At 39.6% G+C, this 14,788-nt stretch overlaps 1 protein-coding gene and 1 long non-coding RNA gene across 2 annotated transcripts in view; both read right to left on the bottom strand.

Moving 5' to 3' along the window:
* LOC107756692 (uncharacterized) overlaps positions 1–18 on the bottom strand; it is a 14,548-nt gene extending 14,530 nt beyond the window's left edge. Inside the window, exon 1 of the long non-coding RNA XR_001641850.1 lies at positions 6–18. This is a non-coding gene — a long non-coding RNA (uncharacterized LOC107756692). The remainder of the gene's footprint in view (positions 1–5) is intronic.
* enox2 (ecto-NOX disulfide-thiol exchanger 2) overlaps positions 1–14,788 on the bottom strand; it is a 203,121-nt gene that overhangs the window by 184,956 nt on the left and 3,377 nt on the right. The window lies entirely within an intron of this gene.

Below are 14,788 nucleotides of genomic sequence, written 5' to 3'. Positions count from 1 at the left end.
CACACACACACACACACACGAAATCGTCTGCCTCATGAAAAAAATTTATTTAAAAAAAATGTAGTTAATATTTGCATCATTTATGATTTATTTTATCCACCCGCGATCCACCCGCAAATAATCAGAATGCATTTTTATTACTCGACCCGCGGATTATCATCAGCTGTGCACCCGATGAAACCGTCTAAAGCTTGAAGCATCAGAATCGGCATCGGTATCGGCCGATCGCCATGACAAGAAATCGGTACTCAGTATCGGCTGCAAAAATCCTGATAGGAGCATCCCTACATTTAATGCTAAGGAGCCGTTCACACAGAACGTGTTGAAATTTTTTTTTAAAAAAGCACAGTGCAGAATGTCTCCTCCTGCATGTTGCCATCAAATAAAACAGTTGCCATTCCAACTTGCTACTGTAAACAAAAGCAATGCTTGCTCCGCCTCCAGGGTCTTCTAATTGGTCCACTGTTTTGGAACTGACATTGTTGAATGACGCTGCATGTAAAAGTTTAAATTCTTTTAACTTGACATGGTGTCTTAAAAATGTGGCGCTCATGTGGGAGACACATGATGTGAGTGCAACGGTCATACACGTTCATCTAGCACGTTTACATAGAAAACCAATGTAAAAGTAGCGCATTGAAATGGCAAAATGCGTTCTATGTGAACGGCCCCAAAGAACTTCACTGATCTGTTCAAGTGAAGTATAGACAAATGTGAAGAAATCCACACTTCTAATCAAATCAGAACATAGTTGTGCCATTCATGCCCTTTATGTTGACTAAGGTGAAATTCCATCTTCTAGCCAACAAGGCCCTTGAGGGCTAAGAAGCATGAGTGTGCTGTCCATTGTCAAAAGCTACCCACAATGTCAAAACGGCAGTGACGTCCTCCTTCCAAGCCCTGAAATATAAGGCCATAAAGCTGTGCGCCACTATAAACCTGTACCCATCTGCTGATTTGTGGATCAAATTACTTTCTTTCTGTAATGGCTGTAGTGTTCAGTGCCATGATGTTCAGTCAATCGTTGGCAGCTCCTCAGTTTCCTGCTTGTCACTAACCTCAGCGGTCACCGTTTCGGACTGTGCCCCAAGAAAAGCACCCATCATGTGCGTTCAACTCCCAGATGATGAGGTCAGTCATTTTGTCATTAGCTCAAGAACGCCATTGACATTCCACATTTATCGAAGAGGGGCTGCTTACACCTGCAGTGGATTCGGTTGAGTAGCCCTCAGTGATGTAACCCATGTGTATGCTGAATCCCCCTGTCAACACGGCCATGTGGGTACAGGGGCGCAGGGGAGCCAGCTGACAGGTGCTGACAGATGGATTATATTCAGGGCCAGCGGTGGTTCTGGCTTCTGCGAGAGCCGAATTGGCAGGCCAGAGTAAACCAATCACAGCCGCTGCGCATCTAAACACCAGGTGTGTCCCCTCTAAAACACTGGCGATGCCACCTTCTTCCTGCTGGTGTGAAGCTACTAGTGGTTAAACGGATCGTAGTTGATCCGTGATCCGTACGGACCAAGCCCCACGGTTCGGCGGATTAATTGCGATCCGCGGATCCATGTGATTTTGAAATTTTAAACAATTCCAGAGAGAAAAGGCGAAAGGGAACTCGATTCGTTACTCGCGCGCTGTTCTCTACGCGCACAGCCGCACAAACATGAAGCGCGCACACACGTTTCAGAACTGAACTGAACACCGAACTGAATCCTCTTCTGAATCCTCTGAACAGACACAAACACATAAAATTATGACAAAATACCCATCTCGACAATCATTCAGGTAAACGCAGTCAGTTATGTCTCAAGTGAATGAAACAGCTGAGAAAGAAATCGGATGTGATGTGTATCATTATATCTGATCCGTGCATCAGGTCTTAAAGGGACAGCGGCCTATAAATACTGCTGCTGTCATTAATGATCATCAAACAACAAAACACAACAGCAAGTTAAATTGAAATATTTTTATTTTCTTGCTGATCCGAAAAATGATCCGATCCGTGGGTCAAAAACTGTAATGTGATCCGAACCGTGAGATTTGTGATCCGTTGAACCACTAGAAGCTACTGACTGTGAATAGCCACATCCCGTTGCATCTCCATGAATATGGGAGCAAGCTGGCTGTTTTAAGTCTCGCCGAGGCATTTTAGCACTGCGAGAAGGTCCAAGAAAATACTGTGAGCTGGAGGTTTTGTTACTATCAATAGAACTGCGTATACAGAACGAGGCCATGATATACAAACAAACACTCTGGTAATCTTGTTTTACACTCAGTCTGAATAGAGTAACATTTTAAAGTGTGTTAGTGGTTTGATAAAGGAACAGGGACGAATAATGAAGCAAGTTTTGTCAAATTAATTTTGGAAGCAACCGATTCTTTGGGACACTACAAACTGAATGACTATGGTCAACCCCTGGTTCACCTCTAAAGGTCTTGTAAACTTTTCAGATAAAAGACAAACAGAAGCACAAAATGCTTAGCATCAAATGGAAACAATTAAATTCCATAAAATTTCCCCTGTGAACAAACTAAAGAGCTTAACTCACTAAATACACAGAATATGGTTTTGGAAGTTTGCAGATTTGCAGCACTGTGGAGCATCAAGGTTGAGAAAAGGTCAAAACACATACAAAAAAGTAATAAGAGATCTCAAGCTGTCAGCCAACGCTGACCTCCCTTACAAGCAGTGAGATTTACTGGGTCATCGCCACAGCATGCATTCCTACGGTAAAAATAGAGATGGCAATAAAGTTAGTGACGAAACCAGAGGTAAATCATCCCACCTTGTGATATGTTGTCTTTTAATGTGCAAAGCCAATCCTGGGGACTGGAAACTCACTTAAAAAAAAAGCCATTTTAAAGGGTTGAGCAATCTTGTTTTAACTGCATGGAGGCTGGTTAGTGGCAACGTCAGACTAGTAACAGTTACAGCCTTTCCTTTGACGCCTGACCTCAAATCATACACTGAGTCGTTCATTCATTCTACAAATTGTGGTTTGCATTTGAGCTTTTTAAAAAGTGTTTTAGAGTCCTAATGAAAGGAGGTGGTCTTAGTGGTTTGTGAGTTTATGCAAAACTAGCAAAACTAGCAGCTGACGAGCTCCAACCCAAAACCACATTGAAAGCGGAAAATCACTGAGTCATAACTAGAGTAAACTAGACTCACTGATCCACACTGAAAACAGGAAAACAAACAAACAAAAAAAGGAATAAAAGAAAATACACAGTTCTTCAGAGTTCAATGAAACAAGGGCACGAGGTGAAGAAAGGTTCCAGCGAGAAGTGCATAAAAAGGAAAGTTCTTTATTTGAGGATGTGCACTATGAGTTACCTAGTGACTCAGGCTAAAACGAAAAAAGCAATTTCAGTGCAGATTTATAGTATTAGATGAAAAATAGTAGGAACATGTGATTTTTTCCATTATCTACAGTGAGCTAGCGGTTGCATCTCGGCACATTCTCAGGGGCCCTAGCAAACACAGGCACACTTGAGAGATGTAGTATCCTGCATCTTCTGGACGATCCATCATGGTATATGCCGTGCTGCTTCCAATTGTTTTTCCTGGCAGCGCAGGGAAGGAAGAAGAAAAAAATACCATAGTAACAACAAAAACTCAGGTTCGCTTTATCTCTCACACCGTTGTGTGTTACAGCAGCGATGTACAATATTACTAGCGCCTCAGAAGAAGAGCTCACCATTTTGGCTCTGTCATTTCAGCAGAGACCCAGCAGCAGTGCATGGCGGCCCTTAAGCCACCAATCTGCTCCATCACAAACTGGGAGGCGGACTGAGGCTTAGTGCTTCTCCAGTGGCTGCGTTTGGCCCTCGGCGATCCAGCATGCTCTGCTGCCAGAGCCCAGTGAGGATAGCGTCGAGGGGTTGAATTAGACAGCCACACAGAAACATGACATGTTGCTCCTGTTTGTGAACCACAAGGTTAAATTAGACGCCTCCTGTGTTCCAAAAGATGGTTGTCAATAATGAACAGTGAGCTTGTTCTTGCTGTTATACTTTATTAGTGTTTTAGGCCCTCTGAACACAAGTTCTGCGCTTCTGCCAGATTCAAGGCCATTATTTATCACTGCAAGGGGAGAGTGGATCCTCTCGGCCATTATGCCTGCTTCCTTAAACTTGAAATGGTTTGAGCTGATTCGTCTTGCTTTCTATCACACTTCCACTTCAGGAAACATTTGAGTGAGAGGAGCTGCTGACACAGACACTTGAACCTGAACCTCCTCCCCTGCTTAAGAACCCTGGAGGCTGTTTGTTTTATTTATATATACATATATATATATATGTTTTGACAGGTTGGACAGGGGCTCTGCTATTAAATATGTTGGAAATGTGTATCTTTAATACTGAATATAACATAACTTGCTGTTCAGTATGTGGGTCAAATATTGATTAATTAACTGCACTGATAGATTAATTCTGTGAAGGATTTAGGCTGATTCAAACCAGAAACTGTACTATTCATAACTGGTCTTTACTGTTCACTAAAAGAAACGGCTCATAAGAGTAATTTGTTCATGATTTGTATAGTGCATTACACATTATTATACTGTTGCATCACATCCAATACAGAATGCAAACACAAATTCACATTTTAAAGTGGTGTAGAAAACACTGACACAGCATACAAATGAACTACCAATTAAATGTTACCAATACATTATTACAGAATAAACAGATTTAGCAATAATTAATTGTTGAACAATTAAAATGTGTTGGGACAGAATGTTTAGCATTAGCAGATGGAGAGAGACCCAACCGCCTTGTTGTGCTCTGGCACGTCTGAGAGGAGAGAGCCAAACAAATACGCAAAGGGCCTCATAAACAACAATTAGGCTTAAAAAATATGAGAAGAGATTTGAGATGGCTTGAGCGCTTCTATGGATGTCATTTAAACAAGTTTCAAAACTATGTCTTCTTGTGATCCTTCAGGCTAATTTTCATTTTGCTCACAGTTAAAAAGTGGGCTGTTTAACACCACAAAATCAGATCTAACTTAAATGTATATACATTGTTTTATTTTGGAGCTGAAACTGTCAAACAGAGTAAAATATTTACAACTAGCCTCTCATTATGCATAGGTTTCTTGTAATGAAAGGGAAAATACACTAAATAAAAATAGTGCTGAAAACGCTTACCCAGCAGGACTCAGCGCAATGTGGCACTTCATTATCCAACACACAGGAGCATTTGTTGGCGTGTCAATTATCAGGTACACCGTTCCTTAGCACTGAATACCACAGCTTTTAATTAGCAAAACACAGGAAGACACAGATCTGTGCAAACTGCTGGAGCGACTGCCATGTGGAGAGCCGTGAGAGTACAACAAACTCAATTATGGCAAAAATACAAATAATAAATCAAACTGTTTTCAATCATCAAGCGACTTTGAAAATGGTAAATCCTGAAGTTCCTGTTTTGCTTGGAAAAGAAATATGATTATGCATTTACAATATGATTACATATTCACAATATGATTATGTATTTGCGTAACTGCAGTCAATTCTTCTGTGTAATGATAATTCAGACCATCTGGATTTATTATTCCACTGACAGCAATTTTCACTGTATTGTTGATTGCTAGGCGTCTAGATGGCCTACTGTTACTGGTGGGCTGTGCAACTGGCCGTACATATAATAGGGATGCACGATATATCGGCGGCCATATCGTGCCTTTTGTTTTTGCAATCATGCTCAGAAAAATTAATATGTACATTTATCGGCCTATATATCGGCTATCGGCCTCCAAATATAAAGAGTTATCAGTTATCGGTATCGGCCAAAATTCCACATCGGTGCATCCCTAATATATAATGTCATTGATGTCATTTTATTTTGACAAGTCATCAGTTTCTGGACGGGAAAGCGCTTGTATATGAACCTGCAGCAGTGAATAATGCACAATATCATGAACGGTGAACGATTAACAATGCATGAATCAAACTCGCTCAGAATGCCAACAATTTCTGACGAGCTTTTCCATGCATCATTTTTTCATTATATCACTCTATTCAGAGACAAATTATATAGAAGAGTGAAATCGAAGAGTGAAGTCTTGCCTACCCTCAACTACAGTATCTCACAGGAGACAAATCATGTGAGCTCCACTGTCTTCACTCCCATTGGTATGACGCAGATAATTAGCATAACGTTAAACTTTTCTCAACTTTGTTGTTGCTGCAGCTCATATCATTAAAAATTGCTAACTCATTAAAAATACATAACTTCAGCTAACTTTTTTCAAAACATCTAGACCAAAATGCACTTGTAAATGCACTATTGAGTTTGACATGCTCTCTACAGTCCTCAATACTACTTATCTTCAAGGCAAATTATTAAATGGGGTCTGATAAACATTTACCTGATCTCTACAGGAACATTCTCTAAAGACGCACAAGGACAAACCAAGGTGATTCACACAAAGTATTATAGCAAACACTTCACAGAGAGCATCCAGAAATAGTAACCTCCAATTAAAAATAAATGACAAACATTGGTTTGACAAAGCAACAAGTTTGCCAGACCACTCTATTATTTATGTGTCCATGGTAATATTTAAGACTGAAACAATTTTAAGATCCTTGAAAGACCAATCTATTATTCTGGGCCACCCTTTCAAAAATACTGTATTTAACCCTGTTGTTTACAAACAGGTGTGCTGTAATACCATCTCCGAAAACATCATACTTAAGCTACTTTATCTTTTACTTTTCTCTTAACATTGAAACTACTCTGAGAGTCCAGTACATTACAGTTCTAATCTATTAGAATTGCAATCTATTGGACAAGAACTTGTGGCTTTTTAGTCACAGATGTTGAACTCATTCTGAAGCCGAACAATCACAACTACTGTAGTACTTCAGAGTTGATCAGATTTATACAGTGCTGGATTGTCATTTAGGGTGCTTTCACACTAGCACTTTTGGTGCGCACCCGGGTTCGATTGACGTCAGAGTTCGGTACGTTTGGATGGTGTGAACGCTGTCTTCCGAACTCGGGTGCGCACCTGCGAACCGTACCCGAGTCCGCTTAAAAAGGGTGGTCTGGGGTACGGTTCAAGTGAACTTCGGTACGGTTCGCTGCTGATGTGAACGCAATCGTACCAAATCACGGAAGTGAACCGCTATTAATGACGTATTATTTGATAAAAATGTGTGTTTGTGTGTGTTTCACACACTTTCTTGACGAGCGTGACTGACGCGCTGCAAGCAGAGAGCTGTATATCTCATTTCTGTTCGCCTTCAGCGTTCTTTAGAGCATTTGCAGTACATTCGTAAGGCAGACGTAAGTGCCGTTATGTACTGAAGCTTTGGAAACAAAACCAACGGTTCAAAAACATAAATATAAAATTGAAGAGAGCCTTGCTATGCATTTTGCCGTCTTCTCCTGCGCCATCGTTACTAAGCAACGGGGTAAACAGCTGCTGGCTTGATGACGCAAACGATCCGCGGTTCGGCCCCAAATAATATAATGTGAACACAGTCCAGCGGGGGCAGGGGGAGCAATCGAACTCGGGTTCGGACCAAGCAATCGAACCAAGTGTGAAAGCACCCTTACTTAAGTATTTTTTCTGTGCATTAAATCCTCTTGGCAACTCTTATGGGACAGTCCCTGAATCACCAAACCACAGACATCTGCCCACAAACTATTTATCTCACTCAAGTCTTTTTCTATTTAAAAACTTCTTACATTTCTTGCTTCATTTTACGCAAGTAACCTCTGTCACAAATGCATTTTACATTTTACACTTCTTCCTCCCCTTTTTTCATTTTGCTGCTTCTGCTTTCACGAAAGCCCAGAGACTATCCATTATGTGCAATTTAAATGGCCACTCCCATACCCACCAAAAGAGCTATGTGTGAGAAAGTTCATGGCTGTCACAAAGCAATAAGAGGCTTTTTCCATCACACTTGAGGTTTGGGTGAGTATAGGTTTATTCTGACAAATGCCGGACACCTTTCACAGTAAATAGGCACAGGGGAGGAAAAGAAAACGGACTATATAAATATATTAGTATCTTTTCCACACACAATATAATCACACGCACCCTTGATTGATGCATTCATTTTTTTTTATTATTATGACAGTAAGGCTCTGCTGTGCTATTGAGTAAAAAGATAGGTTGACAATAGTATCTGTTCTTCTCTCGCTGACAATGAGGTATTCACCATGCAATCAAGAAGGACACCTCTCAAGAACACAAGCTTCATAATAAATCACATGTAAGTAATATGCTTAGAATGTTCGGTAACACTTTACAATAAGGTTCATTGGTTAACATTAGTTAACTACTTTAGTTAACATGAACTAAGAATTAACAATACTTCTACAGCATTTATTAATCATAGTTCATGTTAATGTCAACATTTACTATGCATTATTAAAATTAAAAGCTGTGCTTGTTAACATTAGTTAATGCACTGTGCATTAACATGAACTAACAATGAACGACTGTATTTTCATTAACTAACATTAACAAAGATTAATAAAGACTGTAATAAATGTATGGTTCATTGTTCATTCATATTAGTTAATACATTAACTAATTGAACCTTATTGTATAGTGTTACCGAATGTTCTTTGTTATAATAATTTCAAATACAACAGGTGCATGGATACTTTTACCAGATATTTACAGTAAATAACACTAATATAACACTCGCTATAACGTTGTATACTTTGTTAACATTAGTTAACACAATAGTAAACATGAAGTAAGAATGAGCAATTGAGTTCATCTTGTTAATGAACACATATTCAACATTTTAACATTAACACAAACTAGCAATTTTAATAACTGATCATTAAGATTAGTGAATGCTGTAAAAATAATTAATTGTAAGTTCATGACACCTAATGCATTAACTAATATTAATGTATTGAACTGCATTAAAGTGTCACCCAAGCACCCAAGAGTATTTGAATAAACAAAGTTTCTTCTACCCTCAAGTCTCTTGCCAGAACCTTTACAGCTACAAAGATTTGAGTCATGCTTTGTAATGTTGAAACTGACAACATACCTTGCAGTCGCTATTCTGAGCTCTACCGTGGAATAATTCCTTACAAGTCAGGTAATAAATGACACTAGTCAGCAAACTTCAAGCCAAAATATTTGTAAATGGCAATTCACTCCAGTGGACATGTAGATCGGGTTTCCACTTCCCAATGTAATGGCTTGATGCATTACACGCGCATGTGGCAAGATGTCGCAGGGAACAGTAACCACACGCAGGAACACAGGCGAGCAAATATAGTTAATTGCAATGTCATTATAATCACATTATAACGGGAGCATAACAGTTGTTTTAATCACCGGAGCTGTCAGTGACTGCGCTCTAATGTCGTCTGAACGACGATGGCTGTGTCTCAATCTCACTCAATGCCCACCTAAACACCATTTTTGGGGCATTCCGAGTAAACTCGCGTCTATGACTCTCACAAACGCTGCACGCGCCCGTGTTGTCTTTGTAGACAGCTCACTAGGTATTAAGGCACGGCCGATACAACGGCGAAACATCGCTAAGATGTGTATTTAAAGTAAAGCGCGATGTCATTTCAGTCATTAAAGTGATTCGTGAGGAAACCCCTATGTGCTCCGTATGCGATGCTGATTCTTATCGGACTTTTCATTCATTTTTCTGTCCGTAACGTCCGTTCTTAACGGGCGGCTCCCTATTCTGTAGCTACTATAGACCTCGTAAACGGGACTGACCACATTTGATGTCTCTAATCTATCAAATAAAGTTAAACTGAAGACAGCGTACCTGTGTACTGCACAAGGAACATCGTCCTGAGGATTCGGTTGAAAAAAAGACGCCAGTTAAAGTCCCGTACGGCTCTGATAGTTGACGCTATTCCGCGCTAGGAGCTTTGCTGCTGGTGTCTGTGAGTCCGCTGCGATTTAACTGCTTTAAAGTATAGCAGACCACAGAGAGAGAGCGAGAGAGAGAGAGAGAGAGCGAGAGGGGGGATCCACAGTCACGCTCAACATAACGACTACACTGTCAGCGACGCGACTAAACCACTACGCTTTCTTTACAATTAACCCTGAAAGCGAACGACGTCTCTCTCGCGCGCTCGATTGACAGTTATTGACGGTTGACTCGCAGTCGACCGTTACTCACATTGATTGCTGTGCAGTGTGCGCGGGAAACAAATTTTTAAAAAACGCGCTGTTTTATCGCTCTCAGTGACTAAAATATAAGGTGAAATGTGTCTATTGAGGCTTTAAAACGCCCACAAGTTGATAATGTACAAATAAATGTCGTAAAAAACGTAATAATAGTTACATATTGTTAGGACTTGATATTATTTTTTATTTTATTTAGTAAAATGCAAGCAATAACTTATTAGCCTATTAAATAGCTGTGTGTGTGTGTGTGTGTGTTTTGCAGAAAACTCTGGCTGCCATGGTAATCTTTAGTAAAATAGCCTACATGCAATAACACATGTCTGTGTATAATAAGGGATCCTTATATTCGTTTCTTTATCACTGTAAAGCTGTAAAGTGTGTCTATATTGGTTGTGTGAGGATGTGTACCAGTAGAGGGAGCAGAGCCACAGTTAATCTTAAAGCTAATTGCCATATAAACTACAACAGGCTCTACACTAAAACCCCAAGGCCTCTTAAATAATACACAAGTATGGAAAACTGCTAAACTAATCTGCTGTTCTGTCAGAACAAATGCATATTCAAGATTCAAAGGAAGCACATTTCATTAGAATGTCAAGGGATACCAAAGCATGTAATGACAGAATTTTCATTTTGGGTGAACTATGTCTTCAAATTTGACCAGAGGTTTTTTTTTGTGGAAAAACTGACATCCAACCACAAAGCAATGTTGCCAACTGGAATATATGAACTGAATAACACCTGAGCTGCTGTTCTTGCATGTGATTTCCAATTTTCTCAGAACAATTTGAGTGCAACAAGGTGTCATGAGCAGCACATATGACTGCCATTGATAATTTTGACTGTGTTAATGCAAACAGCATAAAATTTGGCAGAAATATGTATTTTTATTAGAATTTTATTACGTCACCCTCATTTCCTTTCATAAATCTACTTTATAGGTTACTAGGTACACAAAATAGTTACACCCACGACCATAAGGACAAAAATGACCCCTACTGAAACCCATTAAAAATGCAATATTTAATCCCAGTCAATTACACATAAAATCATGCATTCTTTGTTTACAGCTTTTTCCGATTCTGTTGCGAAGGTTTCAAAATTATTATTATTATTATAATATTTTATGACAGTTTTTTGTAACTGACATTTTCTTCCTCTAAGGACCTCTGTGTAACTTTTATTAAATTGACGTACAAGGGTTAAATAATCCTTTGGCTTGCCAGAATCCCAGATGAACTTTAACACCTCCATGTTTACAGCTCAGTATCTCTGGCCAGAGCTGCGCGGCATAGCCAGGGTTACATTCAGAGCTAAGAACATTTATCAGAGGTCTTAACACATTCAGCAGGAATTCACAGTTCTACCGTGCGTCGCGGTTAGGAGAGCAGGGGAGACCGGTGTTGTGAGCACAGCATTTGACATTACAACGGTCTCATAAAAGCACGATAAGAGTGTGGGTGGAAACCACGGCCTGCTACAGCTGCTGTGTTTATCTCAAACCTGATGAACGCTGCAGACCAACATCCTCAGGGGGAAAGAGAGAATCAAGACTTTATATAATTTGTGTGCATTAGCATACTGAAGCAAATTCAAGAATGTAGATGGTGGGGTTGAAATATCTACAGTAGATCAAGTGTACTGCTCAGGAGTCTATTTATATACTTAGAAGTTAGATGCAAATATAATTAGCTTGTTTTGGCACATCGCCGCTGTGTCTCCTAATACAAAGTCGCCTTATTCCCTAGGTTTCCGCGGACGTCAACACTAACCATCATTTTTGGCATCAGCCGGTTTCCTTTAGAATTCTTTTGATGTGCATGGATGCAAACATTGCCATATTCATTATGAACTGTTTATTTAGCCATTTTTTTAACAATTAGCTCTGAATATTCCAAAGCCAAAGGGGATACAAACAGCTGTCAATATGATTTTTCAGAGGTAAAGTGAGCATTTTTATGTTTTCAGCACTCATTTTAAACAGTTTTCATGCAATTAGGGAAATAAATGTGGCATGGCGCTGTTTTGGTCGCGTAGAACTATTCCAAAGCTGCGAGGCAATTACATATCACAGCATCAAAGTGACACATTAAAAGCATGCGAAACATGGACTTTGATATGTTACTATAATATGTTATTAAGTGAAAAACAATAGTTCTTTAAAGAGAGGGTTCCACATAAGAGCTTTCTTGCATGTCACAGCTCTTATCTGTAAATTAGCCCAATAAGAGCAATCAAAGTCTGTCTGAGCAGTGCACTTTCCTTTCATTTACTCTAATGGAAGAGACATTTGCCTTCAAATTTCAGTGTACTACATCATATATTAAACAGCCAACAGGTACAATTAACTCTAATAATTTGACAGCATCTAGCTTTTCTGTTAAAATTCAAACTTTAGGAAAGGGACAGCAAAGAAGATCTTGCCATGCTGCCCCGTTCCCATCTGTGGCTATCATTTATTTGGTGGTAATGGAGCTGTAGGTGTTTGACAGATGATTCACCTTTACAAAGGTGAGCTAGTTCTCTTCTCTCACGGACGCCAGCGATGCCCCTGGCTGGAGCGGTTTGCCTTTGGCTGAAAAACAGCAAATACAGTAAGATGCATTTTCATCCTGATTCTCCACAATAATGTGACTTGTGTGACACAGATGCGTTTCCTCTGGTCTTTTGAAGGGTGTTTGTTCATTACACATTTCCTGTTAGTCACACATATGGTGTTCATGTTTTAATAACTTGAACACAATAAAAACAGGCCAAAGTTTCTCAAGGCAGCATCTAATGAATTCTCTCACCTCACAGAGAATGATTAAAAGCTGGTCTGCGCTCTTATTTAATTCATGCCTAGTTGAGGGACTGACTCTACTCCTTTTTTCCTGATTTCCCAAACGATGCCTTTTTTTCCCACTTGCCAAAAATAAAAAATAAAAATAAATAAATAATATTGCATTAGATGGGAGCAAATGACCTAAAATGCAACATATTTTATTAAGGTCCGATGTTCTGGATCATATTAGCCTTATTGGTCAAATTAAATGGAAGCCATACATTTCTTTACATTAGGACATCTTCCTTTCACTGGTAAAAAATGGGGAAAATATCTAAAGCTAAAGCCTCAATCACTGGGCCACGAATGCAGTTAAAATCCCAAGCGCTAAACTGGAATTCTGCCCATCATTTGGCCCAACTCATATCAGAAGAGCAATGCACCTAAATACAAATCCTGAAGGCCTTGAAAATCAGACAAAGAGAGAATTCCAACTATGTTCAGAACAATTTACTGCATAGAAATCATACAAAATACAGGCAATCAGGCATTCATGTAGCTCCAACAGTGGAGCGTGACACTACAACGCCAAGGTCATGGATTCGATTCCCAGGGAATGCATGGACTGATGCAGTCTAAGCTGAATAAAAGTGTCTGTCAAAGGCATAAATGTAAAACATAAATAAAAATTAAAAATGACTGGGTTATTAAACTATATATAAAGTTTAAACACAAACAAACAAACTGTCATCACAATAAACTCTTTTCCATTTTCTTACAGAAATGTGTACATCCATATCAAACTTGCAACTGAATATATCAGGTTCATCAAAGCTCCAAATACTCTATTCTTCTCCTAGTTATCGTTCAACATGTTCATTAAAAAAAAAATTTTTTTAAAGACAAACGAAAAAAGTCAGTTAAGTTAAAGTTCGACATTGGTCACTGTAACAAAGTTCTTAGTCACGGGAAGAAGGAGGCGGGAACCGGCGGACGTTTAAATAAACTTTAATAATAAAATAAACACAAAATAGTAAAATAAACACAAACGAAACCAAAACACAAAATAAAATCCAGGCCTGGTCCTCTCTCGTCCAACACTGTAATCCCTCCTCCTTTATCCTTCCGGAGCTCCTCCGTGAGACTCGAGACCGGTGAGTGGGTGCAGGTGTCTCTCATTAGCAATCACTCCACCGGCCTCGCTCCGTTCCCACGGCTCTCGGCCCCGCCCCCCCTCGTCACAGTCACATTATTGAAACTACAAAATGTGATATTAAAGGGGTGATGAACTGGCTTTTTTTATTATCTTATACTGTTGACTGAGGTCCACTTATGACGTCTGTGTAGATTTTACATTCAAAAACATCAAAATCAATAAGTAATAGGCTATTTTCTACCCTGGTTTTGAGGCCGGCTGGAGAAACGCTTGGATTTTATGGGCGTGCCGCATTGAAGACTTGGAAGTAAACGCCCGCTGCTATGATTGGATAACAGTTTTGCATAGTAAACTAACTTTCTGTGTGTCTGTTTGACCAGCTGCATCCTTCATAGCTGGAGCCTTCTGTGACTTTAGACACGTACACATAATCAGGACATATCAAGCGATCTCTAACAAAGCAATAGTGACACATAGTATAAATATATTTTACTCACATAAGTGTGCTGCGCCATTCCTGTCGGATCCGATACAGAAACACAGCATTGCTTTTTAAATCTCAGTCTCTCTGCAAATCCAGCGGCGACCTGTGTCTTGTTTACAAAGGAATCCGCGGTGAAATGAAGTGAACAAACGCTCAATGTTTTACTCATGTGAGCTGAAACTTCATTAAAAATAAAGTTCAACCATGCATTCCTAATATTTGAATCCGAAGGAAGGT

Source organism: Sinocyclocheilus rhinocerous, unplaced genomic scaffold (genome assembly GCF_001515625.1).
Source record: "Sinocyclocheilus rhinocerous isolate Xijiao unplaced genomic scaffold, SAMN03320098_v1.1 scaffold892, whole genome shotgun sequence".
NCBI lineage: Eukaryota > Metazoa > Chordata > Actinopteri > Cypriniformes > Cyprinidae > Sinocyclocheilus > Sinocyclocheilus rhinocerous.
Note: the sequence above shows the minus strand (reverse complement) of the source record. Positions and strands in the feature narration are given on the sequence as shown.